This window comes from Mesoplodon bidens, assembly GCF_964165515.1.
Source record: "Mesoplodon bidens genome assembly, chromosome: 2".
Classification (NCBI taxonomy): domain Eukaryota; kingdom Metazoa; phylum Chordata; class Mammalia; order Artiodactyla; family Ziphiidae; genus Mesoplodon; species Mesoplodon bidens.
In genome coordinates this window covers 159,280,065-159,297,214 of record NC_138177.1, presented here as the reverse complement: position 1 = coordinate 159,297,214, position 17,150 = coordinate 159,280,065, and the positions used below count along the sequence as shown (strand labels likewise).

The 17,150-nt window shown below is 41.9% G+C and overlaps 1 pseudogene across 1 annotated transcript in view; it reads right to left on the bottom strand.

Moving 5' to 3' along the window:
• Window positions 1-1,464: 1,464 nt before the first annotated feature.
• The window catches only part of LOC308605398 (traB domain-containing protein-like), a 32,084-nt pseudogene continuing 16,398 nt past the window's right edge, over window positions 1,465-17,150 (bottom strand). Inside the window, exon 2 of the transcript in view lies at window positions 1,465-2,618. The product of the transcript in view is annotated as a traB domain-containing protein-like (transcript). The remainder of the gene's footprint in view (window positions 2,619-17,150) is intronic.

Below are 17,150 nucleotides of genomic sequence, written 5' to 3'. Positions count from 1 at the left end.
CCTCAAGAAGCAAGAAAAATCTCAAATAAACAACCTAACATTTCACCTAAAGCAATTAGAGAAAGAAGAACAAAAGAAACCCAAAATTAGCAGAAGGAAAGAAATTATAAACATCACATCAGAAATAAATGAAAAAGAAATGAAGGAAACAATAGCAAAGATCAATAAAATAAAAGCTGGTTCTTTGAGACAATAAACAAAATTGATAAACCATTAGCTAGACTCATCAAGAAAAAGAGGGAGAAGACTCAAATCAACAGAATTCGAAATGAAAAAGAAGTAAAAACTGATGCTGCAGAAATACAAAAGATCATGAGAGATTACTACAAGCAACTATATGCCTATAAAATGGACAACCTGGAAGAAATGGACAAATTCTTAGAAATGCACAACCTTCCAAGACTGAACCAGGAAGAAATAGAAAATATAAACAGACCAATCACAAGCACTGAAATTGAAACTGTGATTAAAAATCTTCCAACAACAACAACAAAAAGTCTTCCAACAAACAAAAGTCCAGGACCAGGTGAATTCTATTAAACATTTAGTGAAAAGCTAACACCTATCCTTCTCAAACTCTTCCAAAATATAGCACAGGGAGGAGCACTCCCAAACTCATTCTACGAGGCCACCATCACCCTAATACCAAAACCAGAAAAAGATGTTACAAAAAAGAAAACTACAGGCCAATAGCTCTGATGAACATAGATGCAAAAATCCTCAACAAAATACTAGCAAACAGAATCCAACAGCACATTAAAAGGATCATACACCATGATCAAGTGGGGTTTATCCCAGGAAGGCAAGGATTCTTCAATATATGCAAATCAATCAATGTGATACACCATATTAACAAATTGAAGGATAAAAACCATATATAATCTCAATAGATGCAGAAAAAGCTTTTGACAAAATTCAACAGCCATTTATGATAAAAATCCTCCAGAAAGTAGGCATAGAGGGAACTTACCTCAACATAATAAAGGCCGTATATGACAAATCCACAGCCAGCATCATTCTCAATGGTGAAAAACTGAAAGCATATCCTCTAAGATCAGGAACAAGACAAGGTTGTCCACTCTCACCACTATTATTCAACATATTTTTGAAAGTTTTAGCTACAGCAATCAGAGAAGAAAAAGAAATAAAAGGAATCCAAACTGGAAAAGAAGTAAAACTGTCACTGTTTGCAGATGACATGATACTATACATAGAGAACCCTAAAGATGTTACTAGAAAACCACTAGAGTCAATCAATGAATTTGGTAAAGTAGCAGGGTACAAAATTAATGCACAGAAATCTCTTGCATACCTATACACTAATGATGAAAAATCTGAAATAGAAATTAAGGGAAAACTCCCATTTACCATTGCAACAAAAAGCATAAAATACCTAGGAATAAACCTACCTAAGGAGACAAAAGACCTGTATGCAGAAAACTATAAGACACTGATGAAGGGTAGTTTTATTTTATTTTATTTTATTTTATTGAAAGTGAAATAATTCTCTATTTGGGCGGGTTGGGAGAGGGCAGGTGAGGCTAAGCTGGACCCCCATGGGGGTGGCACCCAGGAGCTCCTCAGTGGGCCGGCCCCTGTGCCTCTTGGCTGTGTCAGAGGAGCAACCACAGGCAGCCCCCTAGACAGATGTGGTGGCTCCCTCTGTCCTTCCTACTTGTGTGGCCAGGCCTCAGTGTCCCTCTGCAGGCAGTACTGGGTGGCAGGCAGTGACAAGACCAGGCTGCTGGCATGGCACCCCATCCAGTACAGGCTGTAGCCCAGGAGGCCCAAGAAGGTGGCTTTCATGGTCAGCCAGGGCACTCTGCCAGAGACAGACAGCAGGGGGACCATCATTATCTCCTGGATGTTGAGGTCAGTGGTCCAGTTCTTCTCGATGCCAGGGACATGGCCCATGTCCACAATGCCCACCACCATGGAGGGGATGCACTTTCTGCACTCGGCATCAGAGGCACGCAACAGCTCCAGGCACCAGGCCGCCTGCCTCAGCCTGTAGGTCAGGTAGATGTCCCGCTCAGACACGATGGTGCAGTGCAGGTTGGGGAACTCGCCGATCATCTCAGCCATCATCTGCTCCAGCAGGTCCTGCTTGCACCACTCCATGTCATCCTTGCTGATAGGGTCTGACAGGAAACATAGGCCCCAGGCTGTCTTGATCTTCTGCAAAAAGGAGAGGGTGGCAATGGCCCTCTTGAAGGTGACGGGGATAGGCTGGTCACCCAGGTGGAACTTGCAGAAAGGCACCTTGCTGGCCTCCTTGAAAGCCTCCCTGAACTCACCTCCAGGGGCCATGCCCAGCTTCTCAGTGATGTGGGTGGACACCTTCAGCAGCAGCATCTGCATGAGTCCCGACATGACCCTGTTCTGCCTTATGGCCTACTGCAGCTTCTCCAGGCTGATGTCCTTGGCCTCATGCAGCAGTGTACACTCGTTCATCTTCAGCACATCAGGCTGCACCTCCCAGATGGTCTTCACCATGTCCTTCTTGCTGTCGTCGCTGAAGTGCGCCATGCCCACCATGTGCACCCAGCTCCCGTCCTTGGCCACCAGCTCGGTCACCAGGGAAGATGATACAAATGATAGAGAGATATACCATGTTGCTGGATTGGAAAAATCAACATTGTGAAAATGACTATACAGATTCAACGCAATCCCTATCAAACTACCTATGGCATTTTTCACAGAACTAGAACAAAAATTTTCACAATTTGTATAGAAACACAAAAGACCCCGAATAGCCAAAGCAATCTTGAGAAAGTAAAACAGATTTGGAGGAATCAGGCTCCCTGACTTCAGACTATACCACAAAGCTACAGAAATCAAGACAGTATGGTACTGGCACAAAAGCAGAAATATAGATCAATGGGACAGGATAGAAAGCCCAGAGATAAACCCATGCATATATGCTCATCTTATCTTTGATAAAGGAGGCAAGAATATACAATGGAGAAAAGACAGCCTCTTCAATAGTGGTGCTGGGAAAACTGGACAGCTACATATAAATGAATGAAATTAGAACACTCCCTAACACCATACACAAAAATAAACTCAACATGGATTAAAGACCTAAATGTAAGGTCAGACACTATAAAACTCTTAGAGGAAAACATAGGCAGAACACTCTATGACATAAATCACAGTAAGATCCTTTTTGACCCACCTTCTAGAGAAATGGAAATAAAAACAAAAATAAACAAATGGGACCTAATGAAACTTAAAAGCTTTTGCATAGCAAAGGAAACCATAAACAAGATGAAAAGACAACATCAGAATAGAAGAAAATATTTGCAAATGAAGCAACTGACAAAGGATTAATCTCTAAAATTTAGAAGCAGCTCATGCAGCTCAATATCAAAAAAAAAACAACCCAATCCAAAGATGGGCAGAAGACCTAAATAAACATTTCTACAAAGAAGATATACAGATTTCCAACAAACACATGAAAGGATGCACATCACTAATCATTAGAGAAATGCAAATCAAAACTACAGTGAGGGATTCCCTGGTGGCGCAGTGGTTGAGAGTCCGCCTGCCGATGCAGGGGACACGGGTTCGTGCCCTGGTCCGGGAAGATCCCACATGCTGCGGAGCGGCTGGACCCATGAGCCATGGCCGCTGAGCCTGCGCGTCTGGAACCTGTGCTCCGCAATGGGAGAGGCCACAACAGTGAGAGGCCCGCGTACTGCAAAAAAAAAAAAAAAAAAAACTACAATGAGGTATCACCTCACACCAGTCAGTGGCCATCATCAAAAAAAATCTACAAACAACAAATGCTGGAGAGGATGTGGAGAAAAGGGAGCCCTCTTGCACTGTTGGTGGGAATGTAAATTGATACAGCCACTATGGAGAACAGTATGAAGTTTCCTTTAAAAACTAAAAATAGAACTACCATACGACCCAGCAATCTCACTGCTGGGCATACACACTGAGAAAACCAAAATTCAAAAAAAGTCATGTATCACAATGTTCATTGCAGCTCTATTTACAATAGCCAGGACATGGGAGCAACCTAAGTGTCCATCAACAGATGAATGGATAAAGAAGATGTGGCACATATATACAATTGAATATTAGCCATAAAAAAAACAAAATTGAGTTATTTGTAGTGAGGTGGATGGACCTAGAGTGTGTCATACAGAGTGAAGTAAGTCAGAAAGAGAAAAACAAATACCATATGCTAGCACATATATGTGGAATGTAAAAAAAAAAAAAAAAAAAAGAAATGGTGCTGAAGAACCTAGGGGCAGTACAGGAATAAAGACGCAGACGTAGAAAATGGACTTGAGGACGTGGGGAGGTGGAAGGGTAAGTTGGGACGAAGTGAGAGAGTGGCATGGACATATATACACAACCAAATGTAAAATAGATAGCTAGTTGGAAGCAGCTGCATAGCACAGGGGGATCAGCTTGGTGCTTTGTGACCACTTAGTGGGGTCAGATAGGGACGATGGGAGGGAGACGCAAGAGGGAGGAGATACGGGGATATATGTATATGTATAGCTGATTCACTTTGTTATAAAGCAGAAACTAACACACCATTGTAAAGCAATTATATTCAAATAAAGAAGTAAAATAAATAAATAAATAATGAAAACTATTCTTCCATGTAAAAAAAAAAAAGGAATGGGGAAAATAAAGACAAACAAACAAGCAAATGGGACCTAATGAAACTTAAAACTTATGCACAGCAAAGGAAACCATAAAAAAGATGAAAAGACAACCCTCAGAATGGGAGAAAATATTTGCAAATGAACTAACTGACAAAGGATTAATCTCCAAAATTTACAAGCAGCTCACGCAGCTCAATATCAAAAAAACAAACAACCCAATCCAAAACTGGGCAGAAGACCTAAATAGACATTTCTACAAAGAAGATATACAGATTGCCAACAAACACAGGAAAAGATGCTCAACATCACTAACCGTTAGAGAAATGCAAATCAAAACTACACTGAGGTATGACCTCATACCTGTCAGAATGGCCATCATCACAAAAATCTACAAACAACAAATGCTGGAGAGGGTGTGGAGAAAAGGAAACCCTCTTGCACTGTTGGTGGGAGTGTAAATTGATACAGCCACTATGGAGAACAGTATGGAGGTTCCTTAAAAATCTAAAAATAGAACTACCATAGGAACCAGCAATCCCACTACTGGGCATATACCCTGAGAAAACCATAATTCAAAAAGAGTCATGTACCACAATGTTCTTTGCAGCTCTATTTACAATAGCCAGGACATGGGAGTAACCTAAGTGTCCATCGACAGATGAATGAATAAAGAAGATGTGGCACATATATACAATGGAATATTGCTCAGGCATAAAAAGAAATGAAATTGAGTTATCCATAGTGAGGCAGATGGACCTAAAGTCTGTCATACAGAGTGAAATAAGTCAGAGAAAAACAAATACCATGTGCTAACACATATATATGGAATCTAAAAAAAAAAAAGGTTCTGATGAACCTAGGGGCAGGACAGGAATAAAGACACAAGACGTAGAGAATGGACTTGAGGACACGGGGAGGGAGAAGGGTAAGCTGGGTCGAAGTAAGAGAGTAACATTGACATATACACACTACCAAATGTAAAATAGATAGCTAGTGGGAAGCCGCTGCATAGCACAGCTCGGTGCTTTGCGACCACATAGAGGGGTGGGATAAGGAGGGTGGGAGGGAGATGCAAGAGGGAGGGGATATGGGGATATATCTATGCACATAGCTGATTCACTTTATTATACAGCAGAAACTAACGTGAAATTGTAAAGCAATTATACTCCAATAAAGATGTTAAAAAAAAAAAAAAAAAGCAGGCAGTGACTTCCTGGTGTTACAGTGGTTAAGAATCTGCCTGCCAATGCAGGGAACATGGGTTCGATCCCTGGTCCAGGAAGATCCCAAATGCCACAAAGCAACTAAGCCCATGTGCGCCACAACTACTGAGCCTGCGCTCTAGAGTCCATGAGCCACAACTACTGAGCCCACGTGCCACAACTACTGAAGCCCATGCACCTAGAGCCCGTGTTCCACAACAAGAGAAGCCACCACAATGAGAAGTCCACGCACCACAATGAAGAGTAACCCCCACACACCGCAACTAGAGAAAGCCCACACGCAGGAATGAAGACCCAGCACAACCAAAAATAAATAAATAAAAGCAATCATTTATTTTAAAAAGAAGAAGAAGAAGAAGCAGCAGGCAGAGGGGGTGTATTTGAGGGTAGCCTGGGGATTGTAGCAATCATGAATAATGAACATAGGGACCATAATTTCTGGCTTACATGTACTCCCACAGATATTTAATCTTCTCTACATTCTGATGAGGTGTCTATTGTTCTTCCCACTTAGGGATGAGTAAAAAAGTTCAGAAATCATCTAATGTGATAGATGCAGTAGGAAGATATGGACCACGGGGCAGATGCTTGGGTTTCAGCTCTGTCTCCAATAAGTGCTGGCAGTGCGATACAGGCCCAACTACTTAAATGTTCTATGCCTCTAGCTTTCTCATCTCTAAAATGGGGTAATAATATTACTTACTTCATAAGATTTTCCTAAAGATCAAATGTATGCTTAGCAGGAGAGCTTGGCACATTATAAGTGGTATATAGGTTCTGTTGCTGTCACTACTACTATTACTTCTGTGATTATTATTATTACCTGAATTGCCAACTAAGGAGAGCTGTATTCTCCAACATAATTATCTGTCCCCAAGAGTCTCAAATGCCTACACCTATAGCCAATCAGCTTCCACCACAGATTTAGCTACACCCCAGGCTCAAAACTCAATCATCTGGTACTTAGAAGAATTTAAGAAGCCCATAGCCTGCTGTTAAAGATTCATCTTGTCAGCCTTGGTGCTTGGAGCCATTTTGATCATGTGCCCCATGAACACTGGGGATCTGTCTCATGCCTCAGCACCCATTTTCCCAAGGCTATGAGGGACCGAGGTGCAGGGGGTGTCTTGCAACCAGCAAGCTAACCACCTGCTAAGACTACTCCATCCTGGCACATCCTTGCCTGGCTGGTGCGACACCCTTGAGCTTCTGATCATACCACCACCAAGTGAATCTCCTTCCCTGGTAAACATGCCTGCCCTCTGCATCTGAGACCTCCCTGACCTACATCAGCCCACCACTAACTAGGTCTTCTTCCAACAAGAGTCACCCAGTTTGGGAATGGCATTTCTTCATTTCTACCAAGTTCCACTTTCCCTTTTAACTACATAATTTGATTTCTTAAAAAATCAATGGCCTCTTGCTAATCAACCTCCTGCCTTGGCATTTGTGCACTGAGCTTATACAGCAATCCAAAACACTAGGCTAGGTTAGGCTTTCACACAAATGCAATTGCATTTTTATTGCTGCCATAATTTTGAGTTGCTGAGTAACGAGACTGATTTCGCAAAGAAGTGAAAGGCAAATATGTGGCTACTCAGCAGCCAACGTCTTTTTTTTTTTAATTTATTTATTTTATTTTTGGCTGTGTTGGGTCTTTGTCGCTGTGCGCAGGCTTTCTCTAGTTGCGGTAAGCAGGGGCTACTCTTTGCTGTGATATGTGGGCTTCTCATTGCACTGGCTTCTCTCATTGTGGAGCACGGGCTCTAGGCACATAGGCTTCAGTAGTTGCAGCATGTGGGCTCAGTAGGTGTGGCTCACGGGCTCTAGAGAGCAGGCTCAGTAGTTGTGGCACACGGGCTTAGTTGCTCCGCAGCATGTGGGATCTTCCCAGACTAGGGCTCAAGCCCGTACCCCCTGCATTGGCAGGCGGATTCTTAACCACTATGCCACCAGGGAAGCCCATCAGCAGCCAACTTCTATTTCTTTATAATTTGGTGCCACCAAGGACTAAGTCTCGTTTTTCCTCCTTTCTGGTCACAGCAACCTCAACTGTCGAGAATAGCTGGGTGGTGTTCAACCCAAGAAAGCTACACCTGGTCCTATTTATTCTTTTAAAAATATACATGAAGGGGAAATACTTCCTGAAATGTTCAAAAGGAGCTTGGCAGACTCTCTCTCCAGCAAAACAACTATTTAATTGGTGAAAATTACTTTTAAAAATTATTTAAAGTCTCTAGAAATTGTCCTAAATATATACAGCAATGGGAAAAACATTCATTCTAGAAAATCTACTAAACCTCAGTAAGAACAGTGAGAGTCTATGGTATTTGAGCCACAGCTCACTCTCTTACCCCCTACCCCACAGCTCTACATTACAGAAGCTCTGCCCCAAGTCAATGTGTCCAAGAAGAAGAGGGCTCCCTCTCCCTCCAGCTCCCAGTGTGGAGCTCCTTTTTCATCTCGTCAGGGGGCAGTCTACTGGTTTTTCTCATCCCCATCCCCAGCCCCAGGTTGCAGAAATTCTATTCTGGTTGATTCTGCAGAGAGGACCAGTCTCCCTTCCCTCACTCAGCCCCTACTTATAGGGGAGAAGCTCTACTCTAGGTTCAGCAGGCTGAGATGACTGGGGACCCACTCTATCCCCAGTTTGCCTGTAGGGAAGAGGTTTCATGTTACTAGAGATAAAGAGGGACAATTTATAATGGTAAAAATGTCAATCCATCAGGAAGATATAACAAGCATAAACATATAGCATCTAACAACACAAACCTAAAATACATGAAGCAAAAGCTGACAGAACTGAAGGGAAAAATAGACAATTCACCAATAATAACTGCAGGCTTATAAATACTCTTCTTTCAGTAACAGATAGAACAACTAGGCAGAAGCTCAAAAAGAAAATAGAAGACTTGGACAATACTATAAACCAACTAGGCCTAAAAGACATCTATAAACCACTCCACATATTGGCGGCAGAATACACATTCTTCTCACATGCACATGGAACATTCTCTAAGATAGGCCTTATTCTAGGTCGCAAAACAAGCCTCAGTAAGGAATTAAATTAGAAATCAATAACAGAAGGAAATATGGGGAATTTACAAATATGTGGAAATTAAACAAAATACTACTATTTAACAAATGGGGCAAAGAATAAATTGCAGGGAAAATTCGAAAATACTTTGAGATGAATGAAAATGAGTACACAACATACCAGAATTTATGGAATGTGTGAAAGTAGTGCTCAGAGGAAAATTTATAGCTCTAAACAAGTTTTTTGGTTTTGTTTTTGTTTTTTGTGGTACGCGGGCCTCTCACTGTTGTGGCCTCTCCCATTGTGGAGCACAGGTTCCGGACGCACAGCCTCAGTGGCCATGGCTCACAGGCCTAGCCTCTCGGTGGCATGTGGGATCTTCCCAGACCGGGGCATGAACCTGCGTCCCCTGCATCGGCAGGCGGACTCTCAACCACTGCACCACCAGGGAAGCCCAACAACTATTTTTTTTTAAATATGAAAGAATTCAAATTAATAACCTAGTCTTTTAACTAGAAAAATAAGAGTAAACTAAACCCCTAAAAAAAGCAGAAGGAAAGAAATAATAAAGATTAGAGCAGAAAAAATGAAATAGAGAATAGAAAAATGATTTTAAAAAATAAAAACAAAAATTTGGTCCTTTAAAAAGACTAAGAAAATTGACAAAGTGACTGACAAAATTGACAAAGTGACCAAGAAAAAAGCAGAGAAAGAATACTTGACACTAAAATTAGGAATGAAAATGAGAACATCACTACCAGCCTTACAGAAATAAAGAGAATTGTAAAGGAATACTACAAATAACTTTATGCCAACAAATCAGATAAAATAGATGAAATAGGAAGTTCTTAGAAAAACAGAAATTACCAAAACTGACCTGAGAAGAAACAGAAAATCTGAATATACCTGTAACAAGTAAAGAAATTAAATTTGTAATTTTAAAACTTCCCACAAGGGAAAGCTGAGGCCCAAATAAGTTCACTGCTAAATTCTACCAAAACTCAAAGTAGAATCAGTACCAATCCCTCATGAAATCTTCCAAAAAATAGAAGAAGAGAAACATTTCTCAATTCATTCTATGAGGTCATTACTACCCCGATATCAAAACAAAACAAAGACATCACAAGAAAACTACATACCTGCATCCCTTACGAATATATTTGCACAAATCACTAACAAAATACTAGCAAATTGATGCCAGCAACATGTGAAAAGGATTATATACCATAACGAAATGAGATTTATCCCAGGAATGCAAATTAGTTTAATATCTGAAAATCAATTCATGTAATGCACCATATTAATAGAATAAATGGGAAGATGGCGGAAGAGTAAGACGCGGAGATCACCTTCCTCCCCACAGATACATCAGAAATTCATCTACACGTGGAACAACTCCTACAGAACACCTACTGAACGCTGACAGAAGACCTCAGACCCCCCAAAAGGCAAGAAACTCCCCACATACCTGGGTAGGGCAAAAGAAAAAAAGAATAAACAGAGACAATAGGATAGGGACGGGACCTGCACCAGTGGGAGGGAGCCGTGAAGGAGGGAAGGTTTCTACACACTACAAGCCCCTTCGCGGGCGGAGACTGCAGGTGGCGGAGGGGGAAAGCTTCGGAGTAGCGGAGGAGAGCACAGCAACAGGGGTGCGGAGGGCAAAGCGGAGAGATTCCGGCACAGAGGATCGGTGCCCTCAGGCACACACCAGCCCGAGAGGCTTGTCTGCTCGGCCGCCGGGGCGGGCGGGGCTGGGAGCTGAGGCTCGGGTATCGGCTTTCAGTCGGAGCGGAGGGAGAGGACTGGGGCTGGCGGCAGGAAGAGAGCCTGAAGGGGTTAGTGCACCACGGCTAGCCCGGAGGGAGTCCGGGGAAAGGGTCTGGAGCTGCCGAAGAGGCAAGAGACTTTTTTCCCTTTTGTTCCCTGGTGCGCGAGGAGAGGGCATTAAGAGCGCTGCTTGGGGAAGCGCCGGAGACAGGCGCGAGCCGCGGGTAAGGCGCGGACCTCGGGGACGGGCGTGAGACGCTGGGGCTGCCGCCGCCGCCGCCGCCGCCGCCGCCGCCGCCGCGGGGCCTGTGTGCGAGCGCGGGTCACTGTCCGCCCCGCCTTCCGGGGGGCCTGTGCACCCCGCCACTGCCGGGGTCCCGGGACCCGGGGACGGCTTTCCTGGGAAAGCGCACGGAGCGCCACGGGCTGCTGCAACCTCACGCCGGCCTCTGCCGCCGCAGGCCCGCCCCACACTGCGCGCCCCTCCCTCCCCTCTGCCTGAGTGAGCCAGAGCCCCCGAATCAGCGGCTCCTTTAAACCCGTCCTGTCTGAGCGAAGAACGGACGCCCTCCGGCGACCTACGCGCAGAGGCGGGGCCAGGTCCAAGGCTGAGACCCGGGAGCTGTGAGAGCAGAGACAGGGAAATCTCTCTGTGCAGCCTCGGAGGCAGTGGATTAAAGCTCCATGGTCCATTTGATGTGCCCTGCGTCTGTGGAGTGCATGAATGGACAGCGAATCATCCCAAATTGAGGAAGTGGACTTTGAGGACAAGATTTAAGACTTTCCCCCCTTTTCCTCTTTTTACAACGAATTATCCCAAATTAAGGAGGTGGACTTAGAGAGCAAGATTCCAGACTTCTCGCCCTTTTCCTTTTTTTACAACGAATTATCCCAAATTGAGGAGGTGGACTTGGAGAGCAAGATTTTTGATTTTTCCCCCTGCTCTCTTTTTGTGAATGTGTATGTGTAATCTTCTGTGTAAGATTCTCTCTGTGTAGCTTTGCTTCCACCATATGTCCCAGGGTTCTATCGGTCCGTTTTTTTTTTCAATAATTACTTTTTAATTTTAATAATGCTACTATATTTCATACTTTATTCTATTTTACTTTACCTGCTTTCTTTTTTCCCTACCTTCCCTTCCTCCCTCCCTCCCTCCGCTCCTCCTTTCTTTCTTTCTTTTCCTTTCCTCCCTCCCTCCCTCCCACCCTTCTTCTTAACACTTTCTTTTTCTTTCCTTCCTCCCTCCCTCCCTCCTGTCTTTCTTTCTTTCCTTCCTCCCTCCCTCCCTTCTTCCATTCACTCTTCCTTTTGCTTTCATTCCTCCCTCCCTCCCTCCTTTCTTTCCTTCTTTCTTTCCATCCTTCCTCCCTCCCTCCCTCCTTTCTTTCTTTCTTCCGTCCTTCCTTTCTTCCCTTCTTCCTTTCTTTCCCTCTCTCTTTCTTTCTTCTACTAATTCTTTCTTTCTACTTTTTCTCCCTGTTATTCTGAGCCGGGTGGATGAAAGGCTCTTGGTGCTGCAGCCAGGAGTCAGTGCTGTGCCTCTGAAGTGGGAGAGCCAACTTCAGGACACGGGTCCACAAGAGACCTCCCAGCTCCACATAATATCAAGCAGCGAAAATCTCCCAGAGATCTCCATCTCAACACCAGCACCCAGCTTCAGTCAACGACCAGCAAGCTACAGTGCTGGTCACCCTATGCCAAGCAACTAGCAAGGCAGGAACACAACCCCACCCATTAGCAGAGAGGCTACCTAAAAACATAATAAGGCCATAGGCACCCCAAAACACACCACCAGACGTGGACCTGTCCACCAGAAAGACAAGATCGAGCCTCAACCACCAGAACACAGGCATTAGTCCCCCCCACCAGGAAGCCTACACAACCTACTGAAACAACCTTAGCCACTGGGGACAGACACCAAAAACAACGGGAACTACGAATGTGCAGCCTGCAAAAAGGAGACCCCAAACACAATAACATAAGCAAAATGAGAAGACAGAAAAACACACAGCAGGTGAAGGAGCAAGATAAAAACCTACCAGACCTAACAAATGAAGAGGTAATAGGCAGTCTACCTGAAAAAGAATTCAGAATAATGATAGTAAAGATGATCCAAGATTCTATTTCCAAGATCCATAATCTTGGAAATAGAATAGACAAAATGCAAGAAACAGTTAACAAGGACCTAGAAGAACTAAAGATGAATCAAGCATCGATTAAAAACACAATAAATGAAATGAAAAATACTCTAGATGGGATCAATAGCAGAATAACTGAGGCAGAAGAACAGATAAGTGAGGTGGAAGATAAAATAGTGGAAATAACTGATGCAGAGAAAAATAAAGAAAAAAGAATGAAAAGAACAGAGGACAGTCTCAGAGACCTCTGGGACAACATTAAATGCACCAACATTCGAATTATAGGGGTTCCAGAAGAAGAAGAGAAAAAGAAAGGGACTGAGAAAATCTTTGAAGAGATTATAGTTGAAAACTTCCCTAATATGGGAAAGGAAATAGTTAATCAAGTCCAGGAGGCACAGAGAGTCCCATACAGAATAAATCCAAGGAGAAATACGCCAAGACACATATTAATCAAACTGTCAAAAATTAAACACAAAGAAATCATATTAAAAGCAGCAAGGGAAAAACAACAAATAACACACAAGGGAATCCCCATCAGGTTAACAGCTGATCTCTCAGCAGAAACTCTACAAGCCAGAAGGGAGTGGCAGGACATAATTAAAGTGATGAAGGAGAGAAACCTGCAACCAAGGTTACTCTACCCAGCAAGGATCTCATTCAGATTTGATGGAGAAATTAAAACCTTTACAGACAAGCAAAAGCTGAGAGAGTTCAGCACCACCAAACCAGCTTTACAACAAATGCTAAAGGAACTTCTCTAGGCAAGAAACACAACAGAAGGAATATACCTACAATAACGAACCAAAAGCAATTAAGGAAATGGGAATAGGAACATACATATCAATAATTACCTTAAATGTAAATGGACTAAATGCTCCCACCAAAAGACACAGAGTGGCTGAATGGATACAAAAACAAGACCCATATATATGCTGTCTACAAGAGACCCACTTCAGACCTAGAGACACATACAGACTGAAAGTAAGGGGATGGAAAAAGATATTCCATGCAAATGGAAATCAAAAGAAAGCTGGAGTAGCAATTCTTATATCAGACAAAATAGACTTTAAAATAAAGACTATTACAAGAGACAAAGAAGGACACTACATAATGATCAAGGGATCGATCCAAGAAGAAGATATAACAATTGTAAATATTTATGCACCCAACATAGGAGCACCTCAATACATAAGGCAAATGCTAACAGCCATAAAAGGGGAAATCGACAGTAACACAATCATAGTAGGGGACTTTAACACCCCACTTTCACCAATGGACAGATCATCCAAAATGAAAATAAATAAGGAAACACAAGCTTTAAATGATACATTAAACAAGATGGACTTAGTTGATATTTATAGGACATTCCATCCAAAAACAACAGAATACACATTTTTCTCAAGTGCTCATGGAACATTCTCTAGGATAGATCATATCTTGGGTCACAAATCAAGCCTTAGTAAATTTAAGAAAATTGAAATTGTATCAAGTATCTTTTCCGACCACAATGCTATGAGACTAGACATCAATTACAGGAAAAGATCTGTAAAAAATACAAACACATGGAGGCTAAACAATACACTACTCAATAACGAAGTGAACACTGAAGAAATCAAAGAGGAAATTAAAAAATACCTAGAAACAAATGACAATGGAGACATGACGACCCAAAACCTATGGGACGCAGCAAAAGCAGTTCTAAGGGGGAAGATTATAGCAATACAATCCCACCTTAAGAAACAGGAAACATTTCGAGTAAACAACCTGACCCTGCACCTAAAGCAATTAGAGAAAGAAGAACCAAAAACCCCCAAAGTTAGCAGAAGGAAAGAAATCATAAAGATCAGATCAGAAATAAATGAAAAAGAAATGAAGGAAACGATAGCAAAGATCAACCAAACTAAAAGCTGGTTCTTTGAGAAGATAAACAAAATTGACAAACCATTAGCCAGACTCATCAAGAAAAGAAGGGAGAAGACTCAAATCAATAGAATTAGAAATGAAAAAGGAGAAGTAACAACCGACACTGCAGAAATACAAAAGATCATGAGAGATTACTATAAGCAACTCTATGCCAATAAAATGGACAACCTGGAAGAAATGGACAAATTCTTAGAAATGCACAACCTGCCAAGACTGAATCAGGAAGAAATAGAAAATATGAATAGACCAATCACAAGCACTGAAATTGAAACTGTGATTAAAAATCTTCCATCAAACAAAAGCCCAGGACCAGATGGCTTCACAGGCGAATTCTATCAAACATTTAGAGAAGAGCTAACACCCATCCTTCTCAAACTCTTCCAAACAATATCAGAGGGAGGAACACTCCCAAACTCATTCTACGAGGCCACCATCACCTTGATACCAAAACCAGGCAAGGATGTCACAAAGAAAGAAAACTACAGGCCAATATCACTGATGAACATAGATGCAAAAATCCTCAACAAAATACTAGCAAACAGAATCCAACAGCACATTAAAAGGATCATACACCATGATCAAGTGGGGTTTATTCCAGGGAATGCAAGGATTCTTCAATATACGCAAATCAATCAATGTGATACACCATATTAACAAGTTGAAGGAGAAAAACCATATGATCATCTCAATAGATGCAGAGAAAGCTTTCGACAAAATTCAACACCCATTTATGATAAAAACCCTGCAGAAAGTAGGCATAGAGGGAACTTTCCTCAACATAATAAAGGCCATATATGACAAACCCACAGCCAACATTGTCCTCAGTGGTGAAAAACTGAAACCATTTCCACTAAGATCAGGAACAAGACAAGGCTGCCCACTCTCACCACTCTTATTCAACATAGTTTTGGAAGTTTTAGCCACAGCAATCAGAGAAGAAAAGGAAATAAAAGGAATCCAAATTGGAAAAGAAGAAGTAAAGCTGTCACTGTTTGCAGATGACATGATACTATACATAGAGAATCCTAAAGATGCTACCGAAAAACTACTAGAGCTAATCAATGAATTTGGTAAAGTAGCAGGATACAAAATTAATGTACAGAAATCTTTGGCATTCCTGTACACTAATGATGAAAAATCTGAAAATGAAATCAAGAAAACACTCCCATTTACCATTGCAACAAAAAGAATAAAATATCTAGGAATAAACCTACCTAAGGAGATAAAAGACCTGTATGCAGAAAATTATAAGACACTGATGAAAGAAATTAAAGATGATACAAATAGATGGAGAGATATACCATGCTCCTGGATTGGAAGAATCAATATTGTGAAAATGACTCTACTACCCAAAGCAATCTACAGATTCAATGCAATCCCTATCAAACTACCACTGGCATTTTTCACAGAACTAGAACAAAAAATTTCAAAATTTGTTTGGAAAAACAAAAGACCCCGAATAGCCAAAGCAATCTTGAGAACGAAAAACGGAGCTGGAGGAATCAGGCTCCCTGACTTCAGACTATACTACAAGGCTACAGTAATTAAGACAGTGTGGTACTGGCATAAAAACAGAAAGATAGATCAGTGGATCAGGATAGAAGGCCCAGAGATAAACCCACGCACATATGGCCAACTTATCTTTGATAAAGGAGGCAGGAATGTACAGTGGAGAAAGGACAGCCTCTTCAATAAGTGGTGCTGGGAAAACTGGACAGGGACATGTAAAAGTTTGAGATTAGATCATTCCCTAACACTATACACAAAAATAAGCTCAAAATGGATTAAAGACTTAAATGTAAGGCCAGAAACTATCAAACTCTTAGAGGAAAACATAGGTAGAACACTCTATGACATAAATCACAGCAAGATCCTTTTGGACCCACCTCCTAGAGAAATGGAAATAAAAACAAAGATAAACAAATGGGACCTAATGAAACTTCAAAGCTTTTGCACAGCAAAGGAAACCATAAACAAGACCAAAAGACAACCCTCAGAATGGGAGAAAATATTTGCAAATGAAGCAACTGACAAAGGATTAATCTCCAAAATTTACAAGCAACTCATGCAGCTCAATAGCAAAAAAACAAACAACCCAATCCAAAAATGGGCAGAAAACTTAAATAGGCATTTCTCCAAAGAAGATATACAGACTGCCAACAAACACATGAAAGAATGCTCAACATCATTAATCATTAGAGAAATGCAAATCAAAACTACAATGAGATATCATCTCACACCAGTCAGAATGGCCATCATCAAGAAATCTAGAAACAATAAATGCTGGAGAGGGTGTGGAGAAAAGGGAACACTCTTGCACTGCTGGTGGGAATGTGAATTGGTACAGCCACTATGGAGAACAGTATGGAGGTTCCTTAAAAACCTACAAATAGAACTACCATATGACCCAGCAACACCACTACTAGGC